Source organism: Topomyia yanbarensis, chromosome 2 (assembly GCF_030247195.1).
Source record: "Topomyia yanbarensis strain Yona2022 chromosome 2, ASM3024719v1, whole genome shotgun sequence".
Lineage (NCBI taxonomy): Eukaryota > Metazoa > Arthropoda > Insecta > Diptera > Culicidae > Topomyia > Topomyia yanbarensis.
Window position 1 is genome coordinate 453,454,877 of NC_080671.1, and position 26,646 is coordinate 453,481,522.

General features: G+C 38.8%; 1 protein-coding gene across 3 annotated transcripts in view; it reads left to right on the forward strand.

Moving 5' to 3' along the window:
• Positions 1-26,646, forward strand: part of LOC131685845 (uncharacterized) — a 226,212-nt gene that overhangs the window by 70,295 nt on the left and 129,271 nt on the right. The window lies entirely within an intron of this gene.

A 26,646-nucleotide genomic window follows, 5' to 3' on the forward strand; every position in this document is an offset into this window, starting at 1 on the left:
TTTAGGCAAAGATTAGCGTAAAACCAGTACTTTCATTGGTGTTTCGATTTACGGCTCTAGACAATGCTTGCGTCAGCCGGTTCATGGCGGCCGGTAAATGTGATAAGGCGTTAGGCACTGCAGTATCAAACAGATGCAGTACCGGTCAGTTTAGTGTTGTAACCGATCGTGATGAGACGGTATGTGCAATTCAGACATGTTTGTTTTTGTAGTCGTGTACTATATTACTGAACACATAAAACTTATTCTCAAGTTTCGTGTCCGAAGTCTTTCAAAACTCAAAGGATAATAAAGGTAATGTGTTCAGCTTTTAATAATTGATACAGTAGAATCCAATGAAGAAGTTTCCTTTAATCTCCACTAAAACATTACGGAATCCTAACCGTAATCTTATCCCACACTATATGCCCAAAAATGTCCAGCGAACCTCCATTCTTTAAATACTTATTTATACCTAATTTAAGAAAGGGAATTTACAGCACCTCTCAACAATAGCAGTTTTATCGCATACTCAACCGGTCTTGTGGCGATTTGTTTTGGTGATAGGAGAAGGATCAACACGATTTCGATTGTGCTGATATCAGATAACTCCATTTGATTAGTAGTGTAACACGTAAACAAAATTGAAGCACACACTCGAACATTCAATATACAGGTAAACTTCGATATAACGTACATCTCGGTTTAAAAATTGTACGTTATATCGAATTGTACGTTATATCGAAGCATGCAAAATGTTCAAAGAATTTTGTTGTTCGTGGTATTTTATTTTGTAGAATTTTGATAACGCGTAACTAATTTTGAAAATCTTACCTACCTAGCAGTGCGAAACAACTTTTTTAATAAGAAAATTATAGTAGATCCATAAAAAAGATGCCATAATCATTTTTTTTGCTTACATGAATTAAATTTATTGAAAATATTTTTTTATTTTGATTTTAGAGGTTTTAACCTTAGGGTCATTCGCCTCTTTGTTGGGTTAGAGAAATCTCTTTAGAAAAATTTCTAACACTATATGCGGGGTTGGGAATTGAACCTAGGTGAGCTGCGTACAAGGCAATCGAGTTACCAACTACGCTATCTCTACCTCCGAAAATATTCTCTATTCTGACTCCTTTCCTAATTATTAAATCATTAATTATTCTTTTGCCTGGGCTTGTAAAGTGATTTTAATATTCCCACCATCTGCGCCTCATACAATAAAAGCAATTTATGAACTTTAATCATTAGAATAGAGTATAAAGATCCACTTGTATCCACGATTCAAAAATTTCTGAAGATATATTTCAGTCCGCTAACCGATTTCCTAAATACCCCTTACCGGTCGTGAAGCGTGCACAGTTGTCCGTGTAACTACAAATATGACCTCTCCTTCTTTTTGTGGCATAGCATGCCGTGGAACTTAAACGTTGTCGTTCGGCCCAGAGAATCAGATTCCGCAGTCCCGAAACCAACCAACAATGGTCACACAAATATTATCAATTTTAGTTTTCAGTTAGAACTTAAGGGAGACCGGGGCTAGTTGGCTGTGTTTTCAGTTTTCATTTTTTACCGCTTTGATGTACCTAGATTTTGCAAAATAGAACACGTGGCATGGAAGGGCAGACTGTTGGCAACATCTCTGAATTTCATTAAAATGTTTGATGCATTGTCTCCATTTTTAGAGACAAAAATATGTGACGCGGAAAAACCGCCAACTTACCCCTGCCCCGGGGTAAGTTGGCGATACACCATAGAATAAGCAATCAAATGGAGAATCAAATACTTCACGCTGAATGTCTTTTCAAGAAAACTGTATATTAATCGACATTTGCTATTACAGTAGGATTCCGTTTTTGGCAACAATATTTTTTTTCAGTTGCCAAAACAGGAACCGTGCCAAAAATGGAACCTTACTTTGAAAGCTTTAATTTTCAATTTGTTACATTATAAATGTTACAACAACAGTAATTATATAATAATATGTGATATGAAATGAAATTATAGAAGAAAATCAGCAAATATAATTTTATTTGCTATGCCCGCCCCCATAAAATGTAGTAAATATGACTCCCATGTCTGGAAAAAAAATGTCAAAAGTGATATCAATTATTACAACTAAATGTCTATGAGCATTTTGTAAAAGATTTACTATGTACAACAACAATGTTGCCAAAAACGGAACCCATTTGTTGCCAAAAACGGAACTTTTTTGTTGTCAAAAATGGAGCATGCCAAAAATGGAACGTGCCAAAAACGGAATCTTACTTTATATTTCAGTCTCAATATCCCGGAATATTGACATTGACGCGTACTCCATAGCAAATTTTCATAGCAAGCAATAGCAAATTTTCGAAATTCTTCAGGTGACTAGCCGAAGTAAATGTTTCCTGCATTGACAAGATACACAAGAAAAAGATTTTCTTACTTTGGAGTGAATTCCAGAAATACAAATTTTTGCATCGTAAATAGTACCGCAAACTTGCCCCGCGAGCAGCACCGCCATCACCCTAAATAACACAGGGTTTAAAATTTAGGAAATTTACTAGGTATGCTCGAAAACACAATATCGCCCACAACTTCCACAATACAAAATGTTTTGCAACCAAAACACATTGGATAATGGGTTTCACATAACTTGAGGTACATAACGAGAGGCAGTGCTATATGTCTAATAGAAACGGAGAAAAAGGGATTCCGCCAACTTACCCCAACCGCCAACTAGCCTCGGGCTCCCCTACTGATATTGGGTTATTTATTGAGATAAATGGTTGGTTTTAATAAACCACGATCATACGCAAATGAAATTAAAAAAAAAATCGCTCTCGTAACCTTCAATGAAGTAGCCAATTCCTAACATGCTCATTAGAAGCCCAATTAGTACGTTTTAAGATTGTGTATAACATACTGAATTCTTAAAATATGGAATACATGCGTAATTGAAGATAAATTTGGACCTGAAAAATAAATTAAAAAATATGTACGTTATATCGAGGAAAAATGTACGTTATATCGAATGACGCTATATCGAGGGTACGTTATATCGAGGGTACGTTGTATCGAAGATTACCTGTATTAATTCAATTGTCTGCCATATTTCATGTTATCTTTCTCTGACCAAATTTAGTATGTTCAACTCGTATAGAGAAGATTTATTACTAATCGCCAGAAAAGGTCTACCGATTACCTGTTAAATGGCTTTAGAAACATCACGACTTTTTATTTTAGCATACTGCTGTGAACTCTTTCGCATGCATTTGTTATTCACTCTTTCAAACCGGTTCGCTCAGGTCAGAATCAGTTTCTCCTATCATGGCGCGTAATGGCGATTGCGAGCATCAGCGATGCAAACTCATAATCGCTTCTAGAGTAAATATTTTGACGCTTCAACGTCATTTCACACCTTCTTCTCATTCCCCGTCCCCAGTGGCTGGATACGCTTGTTTGGAAGAATGAATGTTTCTTTTCAAGTGCAATTTTAACACTCGATATAATATCAGTTAGTCATCCATCCTTCGCAGGATCGTATCTTTGGCGGCGGCAAGCCATAAGTATCGAACCATCCACCAAAAACCAGTATTCGAGGATCGCTCGTCTATAAATATGCTGATTCGCATCAAATCTGATCGTTATGTTTGTTTGGGATTTTTGTTTTGATTGTATATTAGCAAAATAAAAGTTTGTTTGAACATCGCTCAGCATGTCTTCGTCGGAATATAACGCGTCGGCATCCCCTATTCCTATCCCGTTGTTGTTGCTATGTACCATACGATGAAATGTTATCTGTTTACACGCGGTGGAGTCTCGCCATTGCCGTCTCTCAATGTTTACCGAAACCGGTGAATTTTTGCTTCAACTGGTTTCGCTGACATTGATTAGCTTATTTGCAGTTCCAGCTTGCTAAAAAACGTTTTGCGCTTAGCCCTCACTATCTGGAAAGTAGTTCTTCATACGCCTGTCGCAATTTGAAGAAACATTTAGCAAAACCAGCACCCGAACCGGTATGCTAGCGTGGTTTGTTATGATCGCTCATTATCACTCCCACGAGAAAAAGCAGCTTGCTTTTACGTCACGCGCTGTTTGACGAATTTGTTTTGTTGTTTGGGGCCTCCCAATTCACAGTTGGCCCTCGATATTACACTTTTTTATAATATTTGGGCGTTTTATTAGCATTTGTTAGCATTCGTTTTTGGGGCTTGTTCCGAAACACGATTACAGCTGCCATTTTTTAGTTTGTGCAATACACCGTTACCGGGTGCTGGTATGATATTTCAGTCAGTTTTTAATAGAACTGTGCTCTGGTAGATATTAAATAACTTCTGGTTGGAAACATGTCTGCGCTGAAGACCTGAAGCTTATTATTATTATACGATCTGTAGCTGATTGTATTGAGTAGCAGGAACAACTAGATGCCTTCTGTAATTGGTGCACTCGTAACATATCAGTGTCTCCAAATGCTCTGTGATTTCTTTCACACGTAAGAAACACCCAATATTATAGGATTACACTATAAATGGAGACTCGTTCGAGAGAGTATTGATTGTCAGCGACCTTGGTTTTCCACTGGATTTTCAATTGTCTTTTAGAGATCACTATGCGCACTGCATAACAAAGGGAGAAACCTCAGTTTCAATGTAAGAATCGCCAAGAAGTTTACTGGTCCGTACTGTTTGCGGGCGGTGTTCTTTTCGCTTGACTACACTCCCTATTAACCCTTAAATTAATTCAAGTGCTCGTATCTAATTAATTTCAGTAGGGTTTTGTGTTTCGAATTGATCTCATCAGTAACCAATAGCTGACTGGGCCGCTAGCTAAACTTCAAATCCAAAAATGACAAGCAACTTACGTGTGAGGTTGAAACAGTTGATTGGGACTGATGTCTCGGTTGGTACATAAGTTCTGATTTTAAAAGGACCAAATTGAATTGAAACCCTAGGGTTCCAAATTAGGGTAAACCCCCGAATTTATGCGAATGGTACTCATATCTGAATAAAGTCGGTTTTTGCATGTTTTCATGTTCCTGATACTTCTCGTCTATAGCTAACTGCTGACTGGGACGAAAAGATACAGTTTAAGAACAAATGTCATATTTAGAGCTTCGGTTTTGCGGTGGAACAATAACAATCACAAAAGTATTTCCAGAGAACTTCACATTTTTGAACACTTGAAGTTTCTGGCGAAAACAAACTGCAAATCAGTTAAAAAATACTATTGACCTACTGTCGACTTGCAAAATTTGCAGATCGAGATAAAAACTCCTTTTACCGGTATTCTCGAAACCCAGGACAACAAGTAAACATAATATCCAGGGATTCCTAAATCGAGCACCTTTATATCTAAGCCCCCAGACCAGAACCTCTCACATATAAGCAAAGCCTTAGTTCTACCTCCTGTTGTGGAGCTTGACTTTCTGTTTCGAAACACCTCGGAGCCAATTCTATGTGTGTAGGGCAATTGCAGGGCTATTGACTACTAAGAATCCTTCCTGACTGGACCCGAACATATGAAAAATCGCCTATTACACCATCGTCATATCTTGCTATTAAATTGAGTTGGTGGTTTTCTGTTAATTATCTATCACTTCAATAACCAGTTTCCATTGTTGAGGTAATTAGCTTTTGTGTTTCCAGTTCACAAGAAAAAGGATCTAAAATTCTCGAGGAAATTCCGCTGCAAGCAATAGATTTCAGAAGACCACCATGGATTCGTGCCGCACCTATCGACTATGACGAATCTACTTTTTGCGAGCCGATACAATCTACAACGATCAGTTCGTTGCCTTTGACCAAATCAATCACGACATCGCCATTACCAAATTAACCACACTAGGGTTCAACTGATTACTCCTTCGTTGGTTGTGGTCATATCTCGTCGACCGTGAGCTTAATGTAAATATAGACAATAATTTCTCTGAAAAGTTTGCAGCTACCTCTAGCATTCCGGCAAGGAAACCATCCTGGACCACTCATCTTCCTACTTTTCTTCAAAGATGTGAATTATGTCAACCGTTTCAGGAATTTCCCAGACGCACATTTCTTGCAACAACCTTTCGATATCTTCAGCATTTGGTTTTACGATAATCAAATGCTAAATCCCGCAGAAAGGTTCAGCAATTGAAGCTTTTTATTACGTGTATGATGCGGCCAAGACCTAATTTCTTTACGAGCGTGTAATTAGTTTTAGCTCTGTTTGAACGGATCAGAGACACTGAAACACCCTTCTCAGAAATTAATACCTACACCAACACCTTCGACTCGAATTTTTAACAACGACTGTTGCTGCTCCTATGTAGGCAGTGTAATAGTTATCATTTCCATTTAATATGTGTAAAGTACGATTTACCATTCAAAATGATAAATTTTCCATTCGTTTTACGGTGTTTACGGTGCAATGTCCGGCAGCAAATTGGTATATTTTTTCGAGTGGTTTCGTTGTATTTTTGGTGCTCGTTTACGTTTATGATAAATTACATTGTTTTTCAAAATACAGTAGACGATTGTACCGGAAAAAGCAAATTTTTGTGCCAAAGTTAATTGCACAACCTTGTCTTAGTCACGATTTTTGATATTTTAATTATGAGTAGTGTAATTTAGGTTTATGATTTCAGGATCTTCAGGGTCACGTTTTTCGTATTTTATGTGCACGTTATAATTTTTTTTTCTTAAGCTCGAATTTTACACGTGCAGTAATAAGCATGTCGGATTTTTTACTCGAAGTAACGTGACAATATGATTTGGTTCATTAAACCGTAAATGGTTCGCGGTATCGTGTTTTGTGAACTACATCACCAATAAGATTCGTAGCTCTATAATATATTTTTGATACTCAGCGCAGTTTTCGTTTTCTGTTCAGACATCACATTGAACCTTGTCGAATGAATAATGATGTTCGAGGTCCTAATAGTTTTCTTATACCTGCTGCTCACATCTATTACTATTCGCTATAGGCTGTACATAAATATATGACATTTCACGACAAAACCCAAATGTTGTGAAAAAGCTCACGTGAAAATTTCAGGACCATGTGCAGAGTTGTATGAAATAGAAAATAATTACGGATGTCTTCTAAATATCACAAGCACTCAAGATAGATCGTGAATCATGTAGTACGAGTCATGAATCAGTTCACAAATCAATGGATAAAATTTTATGATTTTGTGAACTATTTCACGAGTACGAATGGTCTGTCGTGAAAATTATACTAGGAATCATGAACTAGTTCACAAACACATGAACGATATTTTTTTGATTTTGTGAACTAGTTCACAGCAACACATGGTCAGGAATCACGAATCAGTTCACGTTTCTATGAATAAGATTTCATGATTTTGTGAACTCTTTCAAGAGCACGGAATCATAAATCAGTTCACGTATCCGTCAATAATATTTTTCTATTTTGTGAATTATTGCACGAGCTCGAATGGTAAATCGTGACTTACTTATACTAGGAATCATGAACTAGTTCACGAATATGTAAAAATTATTTCATGGTTTTGTGAACTAATTCATGATGAAAGGTGAGCTGTGACTTAATTTGTTAGCAATCGGGAATCAGTTCACGTATACATGCATAACATTGTATGATTTTGTGAACTATTTCACGAGCACGGATATTGAATCGTGAACTATTATATTTGGAATCATGAACTAGTTCACGATGATTGAAAGGATTCATGAATAATATTTTGGGTTTCGTGAAATAGTTCACACGTAAATATGTTTTCCAAAAGCTATGAATAAAATCACGATTCAATCTTTGATCTTATGAACAATGTTCATAAAGTTGTGAACGAGTTCACATACAGAATATTGATTTAGTATGACGGAAACCGTGACTGAAGTTAACAAAACAAAAACAAATATCTTACCAAATAAAAGCGTTATTCAAGCGTTACTGACTGAAAATGGAATATAACTGTAAAACACATGATTTTTGTTCATGGTCCTGTTTTTGTAACGTAAAAACGCGATTGTTCCTGAATTCATGGCTCTTTATTCACATTTTTTTTCGTGTATTTTCCTGAAAGATGGAAAATTCCAAGGTTATTCCTATTCTGAAGCCAGATAAAAATGCAGCAGAAGCATCTAGCTATCGACCAATTAGTTTACTCTCTTCTATAAGTAAATTATTTGAAAAAATCATCCTAACTAGAATAATGTGTCACATATCAACGTGAATTATGTTTTTCTTTCCGAGCAGTTTGGATTTCGTATTGGACATTCAACTACTCATCAACTTGTGAGTGTAACTTACGTGATAAAGGTAAATACCTCAGAGGGCTATTCCACTAGAGATGCTCTTCTAGACATCGAAAAAGCTTTCGACAATGTTTGGTACAAAGGATTAATTACCAAAATGTAGGATTTCAATTTTCCAGTTAACATAATAAAGATAATTAAAAATTATCTTACTAACCGTACCCTACAGGTATCCTATCAGGATTGTAAATCTTATAAGCTACCCGTTAAAGCAGGTGTCCCTCAAGGGTCAAGCGTCGCACCAAACCTATATAATATTTTTATCTCTGATCTTCTAAATCAACCCGCAGGCTGTAAAAAATCAGTTATTTGTAATGATAGTAGCATCTCTGCCACAGGTAGAAGTCTTCGAATTATCTGCAGTCGACTGCAACGAAGCTTGAATATTTTCAACGATTACCTGCAAAAATGGAAAAAGGCGGCAAAAACACAATTGATTGTGTTTCTTATCTTAAACCAAATTATGATCATATTAAATTTAATGGTTTGAATTTAACGTGGTCAGATCAATTTAAATACTTGGGTTTGAATTACGATAAAAAACTTATTTCATTGAAGGAATCCAAACAAAATGCAACAAATATATAAAATGTTTATACCCTCAAGGGATTCAGAACAAAATTCTGAAAATGATTTTGAAGTGTCCTCCCTGGTTTAGCACAAACGAGTTGCACATACTCGCAAAGATAGAAACATTAGACATTATGACGAGTCAGTCTACTTTCTACTTCTGCCGCAGTCAGACGTACAATCGAGCCAAGTGAACAACAGGCTTCTCGATCTAGTGTGCATTGTCTTCAGAACAAAGGAAACATCGGATTATTCTTGTCATGAGTAAAGTTGACGAAAAAGCTCTACTCCGACCCAACGCTGCGGTCGTTGACTTTAATTTTTTTTAAAACGACTGAGTTTTAGTGAAGTGGAATACCTTCTGAAGATAAAAATGCAACTTAGACTTACGGAAGTGTTGTACCTTCAGTATCATCATCTTCGCAATGCAGTGTTAATATCATTCAACACGTTAGCACAAGCCGAGCGTTTCGTTTTGAAGAACAACTTAAAACACGTGGTTGAAAGTGAAAACGTATAAATTGAGAATGATTATATTGATGTAAGGTTATATGCCCTATCACCTCGTACCCCTCCTGAGCCAATTGCAAAATGCATGTCGCAATACGGAGAAGTAGAATCCGTTACACCTGATACTTGGAGAAACTTCTTCCCGGGTACTCCTAACGGCGTTTTTGTAGTGAGGATGCGGGTTGAAAGGCCTATACCCTCCTACTTGACAATAAAACTCAAAACTCACGGAACTACAATTATGCAAACTACGCTATGCACCCATGAGGGGCAAACTCCTACGTGCAAGTATTGTAATCAGACAGCTCATCATGAACAACCTTGCGCGGAAGATGCAGAGGAAGACGCATCTCAACCGATTGCCAACTCATCTACGGCAAACCAACCCAAAACAGAGTATTCAATGCCTGAACCACAAACTATGGCCAAATTTGTGGCAGCAGTTGTACAGACCATAATGACAACCACAAAGGAAGCATCCAGTACCGCAAAATCAACTGTAAGCAACATTGGCAAGGATAACAATAACAGTGACGGATTTACGCTGGTCAACAATAAGTGCAAGAAACAGGGAAAAACATCTGATCGCGGACACCAAGCCGGCTTCGACCTGGACGTGAAAAACAAAGAATTAAATGACCCCCCCCCCCCCGATGCAGATTGCCAGCAAACCCCGCGAAAGAAGGTATCTGCTCGCAATAAAAAGTTGCGCGCACGAGATTCAATATTATAATAATATTAGTTTATATTGTTATTTTTACATTTGTAAACATATAAAAGATCCACGGCTCCGTTAAGCTACCGCTATTAGCCGTGTCAAATAAACGAATTATAAAAAAAAAAATTATGACGAGCAGTGTTATAAGCAACTTCCGACAAAAATCGTTGCAATCACCAATTGCAACGATTAGCTCTCTTTATAGTCAAATAGAAAATATAATATTAAAAAAATCTGTTCATTGGGAATATAATCTTTCACATTTCCATTTTCGAGAATAAGCGAACAGCGTAATCTATGCACTCTGCAATCTGATTGCTCGAGTCAGCATGTAAAACTGTTTTTGAACTGACAATAATGGAATGATTGCGTTGCTCCGAATGAGTTGCTTCTTCGACGAAATGTGACCTTGAACGCAGAATAACATGATTTGAAATTCATTTCTCTTTCAAGCTCACCCGAAGGTGTCCAATTCTTCCAGTTTTCCAGTTTCCTTTTCCTAGTATTCTAATTTTTTATGCGGAACACACGATAATCCTCAAAAGATATTCTCAGCAAGCGGCTACCCAGAGTAATTCACATTCTCAGCAATCGGTTACTCAGAGCAAATGAAATATAATAAAACTTTTGGAATACTTCCTACCCAATATTCCCTTTTCGTACTACAGAGGTACAGTATTCGATCCCAGCCGAGGTCGTTTTCCGAAGCGAAAAAATCTGTGATCACGTCTTCCTTAGGAAAGGAAGTAAAGCCGTTGGTTCCCGGTTCATGAGTTGATGGATCGATATCTAGTCCAGATAGTGAAGTCACCTGTCTGGTGTCGGTCATAAAGAAGTAAAATCATAAGTAGTTTTTTGATTTTATATGCCAAATAACTCTTGCACGCAAATCTGTCATATTTTCGTCTGACCGGTTTATTCAAACATAGGTGGTAATTCCTTTTTTTTAACTTTCCTTGAATCTATATTAAAATCGAAATGAATGCTCATAAACGGTGTGTTTTTAGCACATTTCTCGACAATCATATGACAGCACAGTTCACAGCATTTAATGAAAGAGAACACTTCTCTTTTGTTTACTACCAACATCTGTGGTTGGAGAGTAACGGTTTGTCCAGAATTTCCGCTAAAAGTGAATTTTGACAGTTGGCTTTAACACCGTAATCATATGTTTGTCGAGATTTATCTCTCTTTTGCAATGGAAATGTTTCGTACGCAAATTTACTATCGTGTAGCGTGTATAGTGTTTGGCGAATCGATATTTTTAAGGAATTATAGTGTTATGTCTTTTTGTCTGTACTTATGTCTGTCTGTCTGCTTATGCTACACGACTGTTAGGTCAAATGGCCAACTACCATATAATGTTGCATGTCAGATGATGCTGTGCCAAAAGACTTTATGCCGAACAGGATGGTCCTGCTCAATAGTTGGGACAATTCTTCAAGTGTAAACTGAGCAGACGTAGAGTCATTTTCATGAAGATTCAGTGAACTGCTCATGTTTGAAAGAAGGAATCAATTCTTATGTTTGAGTAAATCGGGTAAGCGAATGGATAACTGGCTTACTTGCGAGGAGCCACCGTTTTCGGCAGCTCATCCTCAGCATTCAGCAACTTAACACCACATCACTTCAATTACTTCGATAATGCGCAAAGTTTTGGTTTCACCATATAACCTTGCTTACATAACACTGTTTCATTCTTTTGAATCCTAGGAAGGGGTACTACTGGTTCCTATGATTGTTGTCCAATGTCTCTCAAAACACACCTGTATTATAATCTTCAATTTGTTCTACATGTTTCCTGGACAATAGTTCTTTCTGGGGAAACACTTCGGTATTTCATTTTGTGTGGAATGTGCACGAATCGAAAGCGAAGAATATCGTTTGATGGAAGTGGGAACGAGTACAGTCATGATTCGTTGGTTGGGCCACAACTTATGTCCAACTAACGAATTTTATTCGTTAGTTGGACCGACTGACAGACGTCCAAAACTATCCAAAGGAGACGCTGGTAGTGTAAATGCTTCTGTTCACATGTCTGATTATTTTCAGTTTGATTGTCAAAGGGATTTTGACATTAAGATGCTTTTTAGTTGGACGATGGTCCAACTAGCAGAGGTCCAACTAAAAAGCGGTTCAGTTCAAAAGTGGCCAACCAGCGAACCATGACTGTAGTAAGTTAAATAGATCAAATCAATAAAAAATAAAGCTTTTCTGGGGAATGACTTTCTGGGAAATAGTGCATTCTGGGGGATGGAATTCTGGGGGATGGTACATTCTGGGAAATGACTTTCTGGGGAATAGCATATTCTGGGAGATGGTATTCTGAAGAATGGCTTTCTGGGGAATGATTTTCGGGGGAATAGTATAAAATCAGTAAAATCCAACTTCTATACTCACTAACAAATATCCTCCTCCCGTGATACTTGTGGATTGCTCAGTAGTATATAAAGCCTCTAGTAAAAGCAAGTATCGGACTAACATTCATTCCGTTTCCTTCCGTGCTCTACGTTCGGGCATGGCCGGCGCCGGTATTGATCAATAAAACACTTTAGGATGACTAGGAGTAGCACATTGAAAGATATTTCGCTACTCCCAAGCATAATTATCTACTGATTCTCTGTGCAACTTCAGCTAGTCCAGATTGGTGGTCGCACAAGATCAAACTACAGAGGTACAGTGAATTCTTGGGTTTCTAGTAGCTACAAATGTCGGACTAACATTCCGTTAGCCCTAGTGATCAGACAGGGATCAATACAGATTGCCCAATGAAAAATATCTTGTTATTCCCAGGTTACATCCAACAATAATTTAAAAAAAAATTAGTCCACTTATGTTTACTAAGCTGAACCTTGCTTGACAAAAATAAGCAATAACATAGGACTATTGTGAGGGTCATAATTCAACACCCATCGGTTTGCTCTCGATCTGGAATGCATATCCGCATTTGCAATATTGTGCAACATCGGCACTATCAAAGTCGTTTACTGCCCTACTATTCCCCAACTAATAGGCTAGCTATTAAATAACAATGACCCATAAAGTGACTAGCGTCAACGAAGGGAGGTCGCGACGGTCTCGCGTGGCACTTGACTTAACGCCTGAGCATTGTATTTACACACGACGAATACGAATGATGCAATCTTATTACTGGTGCTTAGTGGCACCCTCCCAACATCCCCAGCACCGGCACGGCAGTCGTTCAATCAAGTGATACAACATGCAACGGTCGTATATAACGCGAACGGAAGGAAGGCGGAAGGGGGATCGCGCCTTTGCCTGTCGTTCATCGACGGGATGCCGCCTGTTCGCAGCAGCTGCATTAGTAGGTAGTACAGCAGACTGCTGTGGTCGGTCGCGCGTCGATCCAGTTCTGGGTGGTATCAATTTAAACGTTAGCCGGCTATTTCCAGGTTTAATCTTTCCGCTTGTTTCTTTTACACACCGCCGCTGACTTGCAAGCTTGTCAGCTGCGGTAGAACTTTAATGTGAGCGCTTGGCTGCGAAAGGGCACTTATCATTATTATCACTTACGGAGACGATTGTCGTTGGTTCACATGCGCTGGTTTGGGGTTGAGTTAAGAATACAAACAGAAATAACACTTTCGTTCCAGAAGTTACTCGCCGGCGGCGACAGCAGTATAAAAGTTTTATAATCTTGAGCGCGTGGTCGGGTAATTAGCCTGCTGTCTTTGCTCACAGTGTGTGGAAAGACATGCCTTCCAATGGTACATCGTGACACTGGGCTGTTTCGGATGATAATTTCAGGTCAATTGGGATCGATTCGATTCCGTGCTTGACATGGGGGATTCTAGCTCAATTGGTACTGAGCAACGAATAACAGCGTCTAATTGAAGTGTATTATTCAATATTGCATGACAAGGAATGGCGATTGATTACCATTACCACTGATAAATCCTGATCTGATCGATGTACATTATCCGTCATAGATATTCAGTAGATGCGCAAACATTCCCAGCGAGATCTTTCAGGTTCTTCAACAGCTAAATTATAAATAATCGTCAACAACAAATGCGGCTACTGAATCCGCGTCAAAAGTATTTGTCATTCATCGTGGTTAACTTAGAAAACACAATAAAAATTCCTGCTGATAAAAAAAAAATCACGCACAACCAGTTTTCGTGTTAATGCAATAAATTAACTCCCATCAGCAGCATTTCGTTGCCATGAACCCACACCGGGCCAGTTCGCGAGTCATCTCTAGTTATTCCGCCCCGGCTATAAATGTCCGATGAAAGAAACGACGAAATTTAAAAATAAACTGATCCAACATAACAGCGAACATTTATCAGACCAGCCTCCAACCGAACCCCGGTTTGCCGGGTCTAGAGATGTACTGTATTGGCGGGAGGATGGTGAGCCGCTAAAAACTTTCCAACTTCAAGTTCAAGTCGATTAACTTTGGCTCGATTCGGGTGCTGGGTGTTTAATGAAATGTTTTTCTTCGCTGTTCCACTTTGTTGTTGCCTTCGGTTTGACGAACTGATCACGCGAATGTTTGTCTTTTCTGTTGTTGCCTCCGTTCGTTCGCTAATGTGCTGTTCACGGGTCCGTTTTATGGTTCGGGGTGACAGTTGGATGCTTACGAACATGCGGTCGGATGCGGCTGAGCAAAGCGTGACTGATGAAACCACGTCCCAAATCTCGGATACGCGCAAGGGGTTGCAGGATGGGGATGGAGGTACAGAGACGACAGCCGCCATAACAATGATAATAAAAATCAGTCGCGACCAGTTTGCGAAAAATACCGCCGAGGTTAAGGCATATCGAGCATAGTTGATTATGCAAAGAGCGAGAGAGGCGGGGAGGGACAAGTTGGTAGTAGACATTCCACCGTGAATATTACGACTTAATTTTTGTGTTGTTGTTTTACGGAGATGCGGACCGAAGAAACAAGGAAAGTGAAGAAGCCGATATAATGATTTCATTATTTTTATACAGTGTTTCATTCTACTACGTGTTTAATTATTAGGAGGCAATTACTGTCTCAGAAAAAAAAATTGTCTATTGGTTCAAAGATAGATCAAGACATTGGGAATTTTTTCAATTCAACTTAGCATTGTAAAATCTAAGCTGTCAAAATGCATTATAACCAAAAAAATTACCATCAATTCAGCGCATAGTATCCACTTCGACTATAGTGTTAGGTAAACAACCCTATTTTACATTTCTTCAGCTCAGCATTTAAATTCTTTAAAATTTAAATTTAAATTCTCTTGTGCATTATTAATATGCATGGTTTCTTTAAAAACTGTGGTACGCATAAATGCCCTAAACAATCAATAGATATCTTCGATTCTCTCGATGGATTATTTTGAATTTCACTGAGAAAGTGCTTGTTGGATACTATATCTTTCGAATGCCGAATTGATGTTAATTTTTTCTGTTAATAACTGTTTTTGGCACACCGTATTTGGGTATATATTTATGAGAAAAAAATATTTTGAAATATTAGTTTTTATGAACTGTTTTAAGAGGATGCGAAAATCAATCATTCGCAAATCCCTAATATCATGCCAACCTTATGTCACCGTTGTATTCACGTCAAAGATCTTCAACAAGCGAGTGATAAATATTTCCTACCGTATGCGTGGAAAAGTTTGCTACATTGGATTCGTTGGAGCTTTTTAAATCTTAATAATTTATGACGAAAGTTATCAAAAGACTCATGTGTATTCATACGCCTTGGGCTTTGACGATGACCCTGGTATTACGACTCTTTAAATTTAGCGGCGATGCCAGATTCTCGCGACATTAAATCCGTAGATTTGCTCTGCACTCAACAAAGAAACAAAAGTATTCCAAATTAGGTTTTACACCAACCGGCGTAACCCCACAAAATGATGAACTTCGTTTGACAATTCTCGGTGGTTTGTTTACATAGGAGTTACGTCAGTTCGAATGTGACAGATGAGCACCCGTTGCACTCGAACTCACTAAACTGACAAAGTTAACTAACCACCGAGAATTGTCAAACGTGAACTTCATTCAGCAAGAGTTCATTCGTGTCGTCATCTTGCAGAACTCAATAGTGTTTTTCACCCCATTTAGGGATTGTGTGCCCAAACTCAATTCCAAGTTGAAGTTATATTCATTAATGAATTGATATTTAGTACTCTACAAATGCTTCTTACTAGTAGGCAACATTTTCAATACACAACAGCAGTAAAAAGCATTTTAAAATAGCAGTCCAACCGACTTATTCAAGACGCACTGTTAAGGCCTATTTGTAACCTAAAAATTAGCAATGCTGAAAAATTTCTTAGAATTATATTACACAATGGATGAAAAGTATTTTTTTAGTCCACATTGTCCTTGCAAAGCTCCAAAATTTTTATTTGACTATATCTATAGAATTGTTCAGTCTAGTCGAGGGTTCTAACGTCGCTCATGTTGTTCGTTCAGGAACCATTCTTGTTAGTTCTACAGTAAGAATACAAGTTTTTAAAATATTTTTTATGCCAGTAATTGTGAGATATCGTGATATTAGTTCCGTTCCTTTGCACAACAAATCTGTATCGCACCTTCGAGCGTTATATGGAACAACAAATTTGAAATCCCATAGCTTGGTTTCAACCTATTTAATGTAAGATATCTCTATGATTATTCTTTTTTAACCATCGTTATCTGCCCTTTTCGTTTCGTTTCACTTAATCGTACGCTGCCTGGAAATTCACAATCGGATGGTGAGTCCGCTTGTCGTATTTTCGAAATTTGCCCAAGATATATCGCAAAGTCTGGTCTATCGTAAATCGTCTGTTTTGGTATTCACCGTCACCCGATTCAGCCAACGGGCGCAGTCTTTTAAACAGAACAGGGTATTCATAGGCGATCTTGAGGATTGTTATGCGATATTGAGGATCATGCAGTGCATTGCTTCGTCCTGCTTGTCACTCCCGACTTTTAGATGTTCGAACGGGATTCTGTTATTGCCATTTGGCCACTTATTCTTAATACTTATTGGTGATTGTGCTATCCCAAATTTTTGTTATATTGTTCGTTTATATGACGCTATTCAATGCGGAGCCATTGCCTTTTATATATTTACAACAACTAAAGATAAATATTTTTTCAATAGGCTAGTAGTATTTCCCTCGCGCGCAATTAACTATTGCGCGCGGAGCTTTTTTGTGGGGGGCATTTGTAGCAATGCCTGACGGTCATTCAGTCTGCTTCTTTGATCGTCACTTCGTCCATGCTAACAACGCAGCAGTTGCTTAGAATTTAACGGCTTTGTATGCTTCTTCGATTTGCTGACTACGGTCGTGAAACCTTCCGAAATGTCCCACATCAAATTGCACCACGGAAAAAAAGCTGTAGAAAATTACCAAGTTTGTCCGATTCTTTTCAAACTTTCAGACAATGCAATAAAACCCATTAGTAAGTTGTTGGCATATTTATTTTATTCAGCTACAACACCACAACCTTACGCTCGCACATTACGCTTAGCTCCCCTCATTAGTTTCTGTACAACATCTAGCTTCAGCTTCTCCTGTACGGAAACCCATTTTTTCCTCATGTCTTCTTCAGATTTGACCTCCTTGGGATGCTTCCGTAGTGCCTGCTGTATTTTTCGATGTGCCAGGTTCATTTCCTTGGGTACGAAAGTAGCCCCGTTGGCTTCGTACCATTCCAGGACAACATTTGAATAGTGGCTCGAAGCTAGATCCGGCCAGAAGATCGTAGGACCCTCGGGTTATTTCAACAGAGGAAACAGACGCTTCTGAAGACACTCCTCGAGATAGAAAAGTTTGAAAGTTTCTGCTTCCTTACTTCCTCCGGAACATCAAGTTTGTGCTGGGTGGTGAAGAATAGTTGCCCCGGAAACTACAGAATGTCCGCCTTGATGCAAGTCTTATCATCCATGATGAGATAATGAGGCTTCGTCAGCATCTGGGTGTACAGTTTTCACGTCCATGACTTTCCCACCAAATTTTTCCGTTCGTCACGATTTGGAGCCTTCTGCACTTTGTACTTTGTTTCTCCCGGCCTTTGGCTCTCTGAACCAAAGACTTAGATTCAACTTTTTAGGCACACCCTGACCGAAGCATTGGATTACGCTTAAACTCTTTCACTACACGCTTGTGTGTGATCCTGACCACTAATAGAACATCCATTCTGCCTGCCTTCCATTCGATGCTCACTGTTTAGTAGTACCTTTTAATCATACGACTCACGGTTGATGGCACGATTCCCAATTGTTTTCCGATGTCCCGATGGGTGTCGCAAAATGAATTCGCGACGTTGCTTTTCGTTCCAATTTTCGAAAAACTGACAGCTAAAGACGCTGAATTACTGAATAAAGCCTCGCCATCTTATCCCAACTAAATGACACTGACAGGTTTCGTGCTCGATTGGAATGACACTGACAGATAAATGGTAAACAAACGATTGACGTGACGAGTCTTTATCCAGAGGGATTCAGCGTCGTTCTGACAGCGATAAAAACACAATGTAATAAATACTTTCTAAACTGCTTCTTCCCACATTTTCAAGAGAAAACATCCCGATGTGTTGTGCAGCGTTTTTTTCATGATGCAATTTGATGAATCTTTATCTACCATTTGCATCTTGTTTGGCGGTGCTATTTGTTGCTATAAAAGTACTGGATGTAATCGTTAATGATTCAATATAAGATTCTGGTTTAGCTGTCGTTGCTGGTTGGACCACTGCTTGCGTTTTTGCTTTCGGCGTTGAAGTCGAGATTTTTTTTTTGGTTATGGCAAAATTCAATGTATGCAGCGCGCTGGAGGGAATATTGCAGTTGTTTGCCTCGTCCTTAGTTCATTTGAGGCAGCGCGTTCATTCAGTTATTTTCGATTCAAATTCAACTTCATAGATTACACAATTCACTTTTCCTCGAAAATGTAACAGATGCCACCTTCTGCTTTTAATTTAACAGAGCTCATATAAAACACATGAATGTTTTGGTGGGTGAATCCATTAATATTGCCTCCGAGCTGAAGGCTTTAGACTCTGCTTTAAACTTCAGTCAAGATGCAGATTAAAGAATGAATAAGGCGTTGAAACTGAATCCTGGTTGCAGGTAATGCAGCAGAAATGGGCAACAAAAGAGAGATTTTATACCACTGTTTTCCATAGTTGTTCGTAGAATTGAAACGTAACAGTTTGTTGGTTATATGTGCCAGTTGGTTACATTTTCCAGGGTAACGAAGAAAGGAATGGAGCATTCTCACAACCCGGACAGCGTAGGTAATGGGGAACAAATTCCTGAACACGTCTTTAGCGGCAACAACTTCGTCGTCTTGCGACATGAATCTACGGATAACGCCATCAGGAGACAAATCATGTAGTCTTCCGTCTATTGCACCGCCCTCTTTGTAGACGGGGACCTTAATCTTAACATAATCCTGTTCATAAAGATGTGTCATGCTGTTACTGTAGATAAATTGATCTAGTGAGGTACGAGGTATGCATACCAGAGCCAAATTTCGAACATGTTGAAGCTGAATGAGATTAACGTTATATCTGGCAATACACATATTCCCTTTTAACGTGACGTTGGTTGCTGGACAGATTTAGATAACTCTAATTGCTTTAGTAATAAAAGTTTTTCCTTCTCGTATTGTTGATCGCTTTCACGTGTCATTCATGGCAAAGTTTTCCTCATTTTTGTTGTACCCTCATTCGTACGATGTGGACGACCATATCGCTCCTTTTTGACGTATAACCGCTGTGAGCGGTTATACGTCAAAATTCTATTCAATACAACTTTTACTGGATTCATTGATTTGAACTACATATAATTTTCCCGTCTCATTATCGCCGAAATGCGGTATAACTTTTGGAAGTTTTATAAAGCAGGGTCCATATTCTTGAGTTGAATTTTCGATCGCTGGTATTTATTATCGCACAACGTGGTTTTGCGGATTCTCCATTTTGTTAAGATGATTTTCCAATAGAAAAAATAACTGTCGATCATTGGCAACCTTCTTCAAAAGTACACTGAGATAAATCCGTAGATTTCTGTAGAAAAAATTGCATTTCCGTAGATGTTATCTACTGATCCGTAGATCCGTAGAAAACCTCCAAATCCGTAGATCTACGGAGATTTCCGTAGATCTGACAGCGGCTCAAACCAGGGCGCCCAGAGATCACAATAGAACAGATGATCTTCGGCAGTTCAAGGGCTAGTGCTGGACATGATGCGCACAATAGCATACCTCAATCTGATGTTAGGTGTTTGTTGTGTTTTTTATTAGTTCACTTGGGTGTTCAGTCTTGTTGGTCCGACCGACAACTAAAAGTCCAGTATCTATAGCAAAAACAACCAAAATCTTAAAGCCCATTTGATTGTGAGCCTTGTTCATTGCTTGAACAAATCTTCTATAAACAGAAATGTTTGTAACTCACCAAAATTATTAGTGGTGCAGTAATGACCAATTTTATCGACCGTTTGGTGTATTTTGAGCTGATGAAATCCGGACGGATCTGCTAGACACCATCAGACGAATTTTCATGTGAGGCAGACAAAGTCAGGTCAAAAGGCTGAAAAAATCGAGGGAGGACAAAATTTGGGAATCCAACCCCTTTAAAAAGTGGACTTCACAAGCTAAGCGGTCTTCACTCGCTGGTTTAACACTTTTCAAGTAAAACTCCGCTTGTTGGAGAATTGTCCAACTGAAAAACATCTAAGTGTCGAAATTTCTTGTCAAATTCATTTAGACCAACCTGACAACAGTTTGAGATATGAACAGGTGCTTCTACACTACTAATATCTGTCAGTCGTTCTAACTAAGTAGTCATATTCGTTAGTTGAACAAGGGTGGTAGTCAAGATGAAGAGAAAGAAAGGTGGGAGCATTTGACACTTTTGAGTGTATTAGTTTTATACTTGCATAATTAAACATGGCGTCCGGGACCCTTGAAGTAAACATAAACATCCGAACGAGCATCCTGATTCTTTGGCGCATGATGAAAAGTGAGAAAAGGCTGAGCTTCACCTCGGATCAACCGATTAGAACACTTAGGGATCCTTTTTACCTCGAAAAAACCGATTAAAAGAACTATGATCGAATCGAAACAAAACAGAAAGGCCTACTACATCATTTGTTTGTGCTTCTTCATATTCTCTTGTGTTTTCGGCTTCATCAAAGAAAAAGGACAACCGCACTCACACATAGAAAAAAATGTGCACACCTGTATCCGTCTTGGTTGGTAGTCAGGCCCGTAGTATGCGGTTGGCCGGATTGGCCCCCCCGCCAAGAGCTACCTTAGGGAATTATTGTTCGAAAGTCGATCTGTAGAAGAAAGCCCTCCCCTAGGTGAGGCCGACTGGCGTGTATTAGCGTTAGTGTAGTAATAATTGTATTGTTATGCGCTAGCCGTATGTCTTTCTTCGTATGTTCTCGTCTTAGTATTTGTGACTGATGTGTCAGGAAATGGATGCAGTACTAACGTATATGATAGAATAGTGGGTAATCCTTCCTAGGATTCGTTGGTCACTTTTTCAATTTGTGCGTTCGATTCGATTCATTCGGGAAAATCGGATTGGATAAATGAAGGTACGATTAAGTTACCGACGCACGTGTTTCATCCATTCTCGATCAGCATGGCGTGCGTCTTTTCTTCTACTTTATTAGTCTATTTTTGCTGTACTTCTTTTCCACTACTCGTGTATACCGAAAATTAGATCAGTCTATTTTGATGCTTTTACTTAATCTCTTTGCCTATTTTCTTTTATTATTCGGCATGTTGTTTTTACTTTTCTTACTATATCATAAAATAGATTCATACTAATACTCACTAACATAATCAATTACTGATACGAATCGTGGTAAAATGTTATAATTCACAAGCGTGGTAAAATGTAAAAAAAAACAAAAAGCAATCAATTGCATATTCTTTCATATTCACTCACTAACTCTCCCAAGCGTGGTAAAATGTCAAAAAAAAAACAAAAAACAATCAATTGCATATTCTGTCATATTCACTCACTATCTCTCCCATTCCAAACGTACAAACGCTCGTGGCATTCGCGATAACACAAACATGGTCACAAACGCGAACATGCAATTGCAATCATACACACATACTTACGTACACCTGCGCTCTTGCCAATATGTAAACACCCCGGTAATTGAGTGAACGTTTTAGCACCTAAAAAATTTACAAACGCGGTCTGAAGCATTAACCCACCGCTCGCACATTCATCAATCGGTTACGCCCGGAAGTATCTAGTCTCGTTTCTAGCAGCTTGGACTCATGCCTTCAGTTGTACCAATCAAAAAATGACGCGCATATTCACTAAACAACACGTTTAATGGCGACATGACCGGGAACTCTAGTGATATGGGGGAACTCTATTCTCGTATCTGAACCGTAAACTGAAAACTGAACCTCAGATTCATGGTCCCGCGCGATCATTCAAGAGCACATACTAATATGCGAATAGCCACACGATTATAAAATCCAATTTATCCACGCAAAGTTATATACACGCTAGCAGATGCGACCAACACGTTACATACAAACATACAAACGCTTGAACTTCGTCCACATACAACTACGCCCGCGACCTCGCAAATATGGAAACTCCTCGTTGATTAAGTGGACGTTTTAGCACATATTAGCTTCGGCCCTAGTAGCATAGGTCGAAGCCTTCAGTTGGATCAATCGAAAAATGACGCTTATATCCACTAAACAACACGTCTCATGGCGACTTAACCGGGAACGTTAGTGATAAGGGGAATTCAGCACGTTAACATACAAACGCCTAAAACCCTCGCGATAATCCACACACACAAAAGCCCGCGATCTCGCAATTATGAAAGAATCCCAGTGATTAAGTGAATATTTTTGCACTAATAAACTTAAAAGCACGGCTTCAGGCGGCAACCAACAGACGCGATAATACATTGGTCGTGCGATAATGCATCGGTCACCTTCGAAAATCTCTTCCTTCTGTCTTAGCAGCCGAGGTCCATACCTTCAGTTCGACCAATAACAAAATGATCATATTCACTTATTCACTTCTAGCATCTGTACCCCGTACACTAAAAAATAAGCAGCAGATTCACGATCCGCGCGCGATCATTGAAGAATACACGCGAATATGCGAGTGGTCACAAGGTTATAAAATCGAATTTATGCACACGAAGTTACACGCTAGCGCAAGCGATAAACACTTTAACATACAAACACTTGAGATCTTCGGGATCATCCACGCATACCTACGCCGGCGATCTCGCAAACAGGAGCCTACAAACGCTAGTGTTCAGTGTACATACTTGAAGAAATCTTTGGACAAACAAAATAGGCATACAGAATGCTTGGCATGCAGTAACTTAGCTTGAGTTAATTTCTCAACGTACAACGGATAAAATGCACATGACTAAAATGGGCTCAACACTCTTATTTAAAATCAATCTATTTTATCTTAAGGTATGAAATACTATACTAAATACTTCGATTATTACTTACATACATGCATGGTACAATTGCCCAAGAAGAATATACCTTGAAGAACAGCTCATGAAAGAAAGAATGATGCATTTCATAATTCATTCAATGAATATACGAATATTGCTGATTTTATATTGATTATCTCTCATATTATTAAGTGAAATGAATATTTTCTCGAAGCCATCAAAGATAGTACTACGGAAACTGTCTTGTATGAGCGAAAATTTTTTCGTGTACTGTGCGAGTCATCGAAACAAATAAGGTATCGTCACAAACGTAACATCCGTAGTCTAATGCCGATGCTGTCCATATCACTGCAAGTTTCCAAAGGTTCCAAAACTTAATGTTCATTATTTAGTTTTCAATATTTGGATGCAATTGAATTTGTAATACATCATTGTTTGATCTCAAATATCTAAGACAGGGAGCTGTTTACTTCGGTTTTGTGTCAAAGTTTCCTCAAGTTCGCCGGTCTCTCAAAACGAAAAATTTACGCCTTTACAAGAAATCTCATCTGTTTACAGTTTTTAGAAGCAGTAAAAGAATGGAAATCGTCAGAATCGCACTCTTTCTGAGCCATAAGAGTATAATGATTTGTTTTGGTGTGTGGAGTAGCTCTTTTTAGTTTTTTTGCAAGAGTGTTTAGAGCGTCTTCAGATCATGTGGACTCTCCCAACAACACCATTTTGTCCCATCCGATAGGTTTGCCACTTGAAATTTTCGCTCTCTGGAACATGGAATCCTTGAAACAGTCAAACACGTGCTTTAGAATATCAATGTATAACAAAATCGAATTGATGACTACCCCGTTGACCTCAACATTGTGGGCTGGCATGTAAACGCGGTTGACCTTCATAGAGGACTTGCCGCCAGTAATGTCATTTTTTGTTTTAGACAGAATACATAGACAGAATATCACAATTCTAGAGCTTTTATTCAAAACGTCATAACTAACAAATGTAAACAAACTGAGTTTATTAGTCCTATAACAAGCAGAGCATTGTCTCATTATCATCAACAAATAATAGGCATGTAAAGATAACTTTTTACATGTCTATTTAATCTTATATTGAAATGTCGCATATAGTTAACCGAAACTTTCCAAATATGTTGTAGATGTATTTGTATTGTGGCGTTTTACCATGTCAACTATAGTTAGTATCTTTATCAAAGGCAAAACACGACTGCAAAATGAAACAAGTAAATTATCACATCTACAAGTCTGCCTGTCAAAAACTCATAGTAAAATATTGCCAAGATTGCATGTGAAATAAAGCACTACAAATTTTAATTGATATACAGTCTCTGAATATTTCTTCTCACTACAGTTCAAAATTTGTTGGGCGACAATCAAACATGAGCGAACTTCGGTCGAATTTTTGGCAAATCGAATTATTATATTCCCAGGCCGCGCAATCTCTCAAGAACACACGCAAATATGCAAATGGCCATAGGTTACAAAATGGAATTTATACACGCGAAGTCACATTCGCGCTAGCACCCGTGACAAACACGTTACCATACGGATGATTCACAGATAGGCATACTAGATGACTTGACACTACGATCGAATAACCTTTCAAATCCTCCCCCGCCCATTCATCTTCTTTCCCAACGGCGTGCATGTCGTTCGCATGGACCAGCTCACCTATTACCCAAACTATCCAAAAAAGTAGGACATGGCCGTAAGGTGGTCGGGGCTCGAGGGTTTGCCGGGCGAACCTTTTGGGGTTTCGGGAGTCGAATTTGTAGTTTTGATGGTCTTTGAAATGCATTGGGCGTCGGGATCTGGTATTGTTTCGAATGTGATTTTTTGGGTCAGGATGGTACTTGGACTTGAGGGTGTAGCTCTTGATTTATTGTGCCTCAGTGGGTGTGAAATTTAGGAAGTGTTGGTATCGAGGAAAAGTTGGAGATCGTAATTACGAAATCCGAACTTTTTTGGGAAAGGATTTTCTTCGGGATGGCACCGGGTTTCTGCTTTCATGCAGTTCTGGTCTATTTGGCGTAGGCACGCGTTTTAGATTTCTGCTGATTTTTTTGCGGGTGGAAATTTTCTGTTAGTATCTAGGAATTTAGAAAAGCGATCATGCAAATGCCAATTCCAACACACGCGCCATAAAGACCCAACCCTCGATCCTACGAACCTTGGTATATTCCTTCAATTAGACCACTGAAAAAAAAAATAAATGTTTATAGGAACAGTACACAGTTGATGCGAATATTCAAACTACAATACGGCTATACAAATATATTTATACACGCGAGGTTACATACAAACACTCGTGCCCTTCGCGATAGCGCAAACCTGGTCGTAAACACGAACATACAATCACGATCATCCATCCCCGGTTCTAGTGTCCAGCCCTAGTCGTTCAGTTGTGCCAATTGCCCCAAAAAACTATTCATACACTGGACAACAAGTCTAAAGGCACTATAGCCGGACTCTCTAGCGAAATGGGGTAACTCACTCTCTTCCAGCATCTGAACCGAAAACTCAAAATTAAACGCCAGTATCACAGCACACACAAACCATCGAAAGCTCACGCGAATATGCGAATGACCACACGACTACAAACGAATTATATGCACGATAAAACACGCAATAAACAATAAGGACTATCTACACCGTTCCTCGTTACATCCGGCATCCCTCAAGAAAGGCATCTCGGCCCATTAATATTCCTCCTCTACTTTAATGATCAATCATCCGATACAACCTATGAATAGGGCATCTTGGTACGTGGTGTGATCTGAACAGAATGGTTCTAAACCCGAGCAAATGCTTATGTCATTCGATTCAGTTTAACCACCATTTTTTTTGATTCGAGTATTCACGTCATAAATCTTTAAAAAATGAAATCCTTAAATTATCAAATTACAAACCATCAAAGCATAACAATAAAGGATAGAAATCTGATCGGTGAATATAACTTTCTGAATCTCACGAAAAAAGTCGTTAGGCAACCGCGATAAAACTGGAATTATATTCGGGGATTTTCATTGTACCACCGAATGTATATAATCATTTGTTCCGCACTACTGCGCAGCATTGTTTTATTGACTGAATCATCCGCGTGTTGTGTGCGGAGTCTATCGCACATTTCACGCACTGTCCCGAACTGCATGACAACTCGCCATCTCGCGCTTATCGCCGACCGTTACA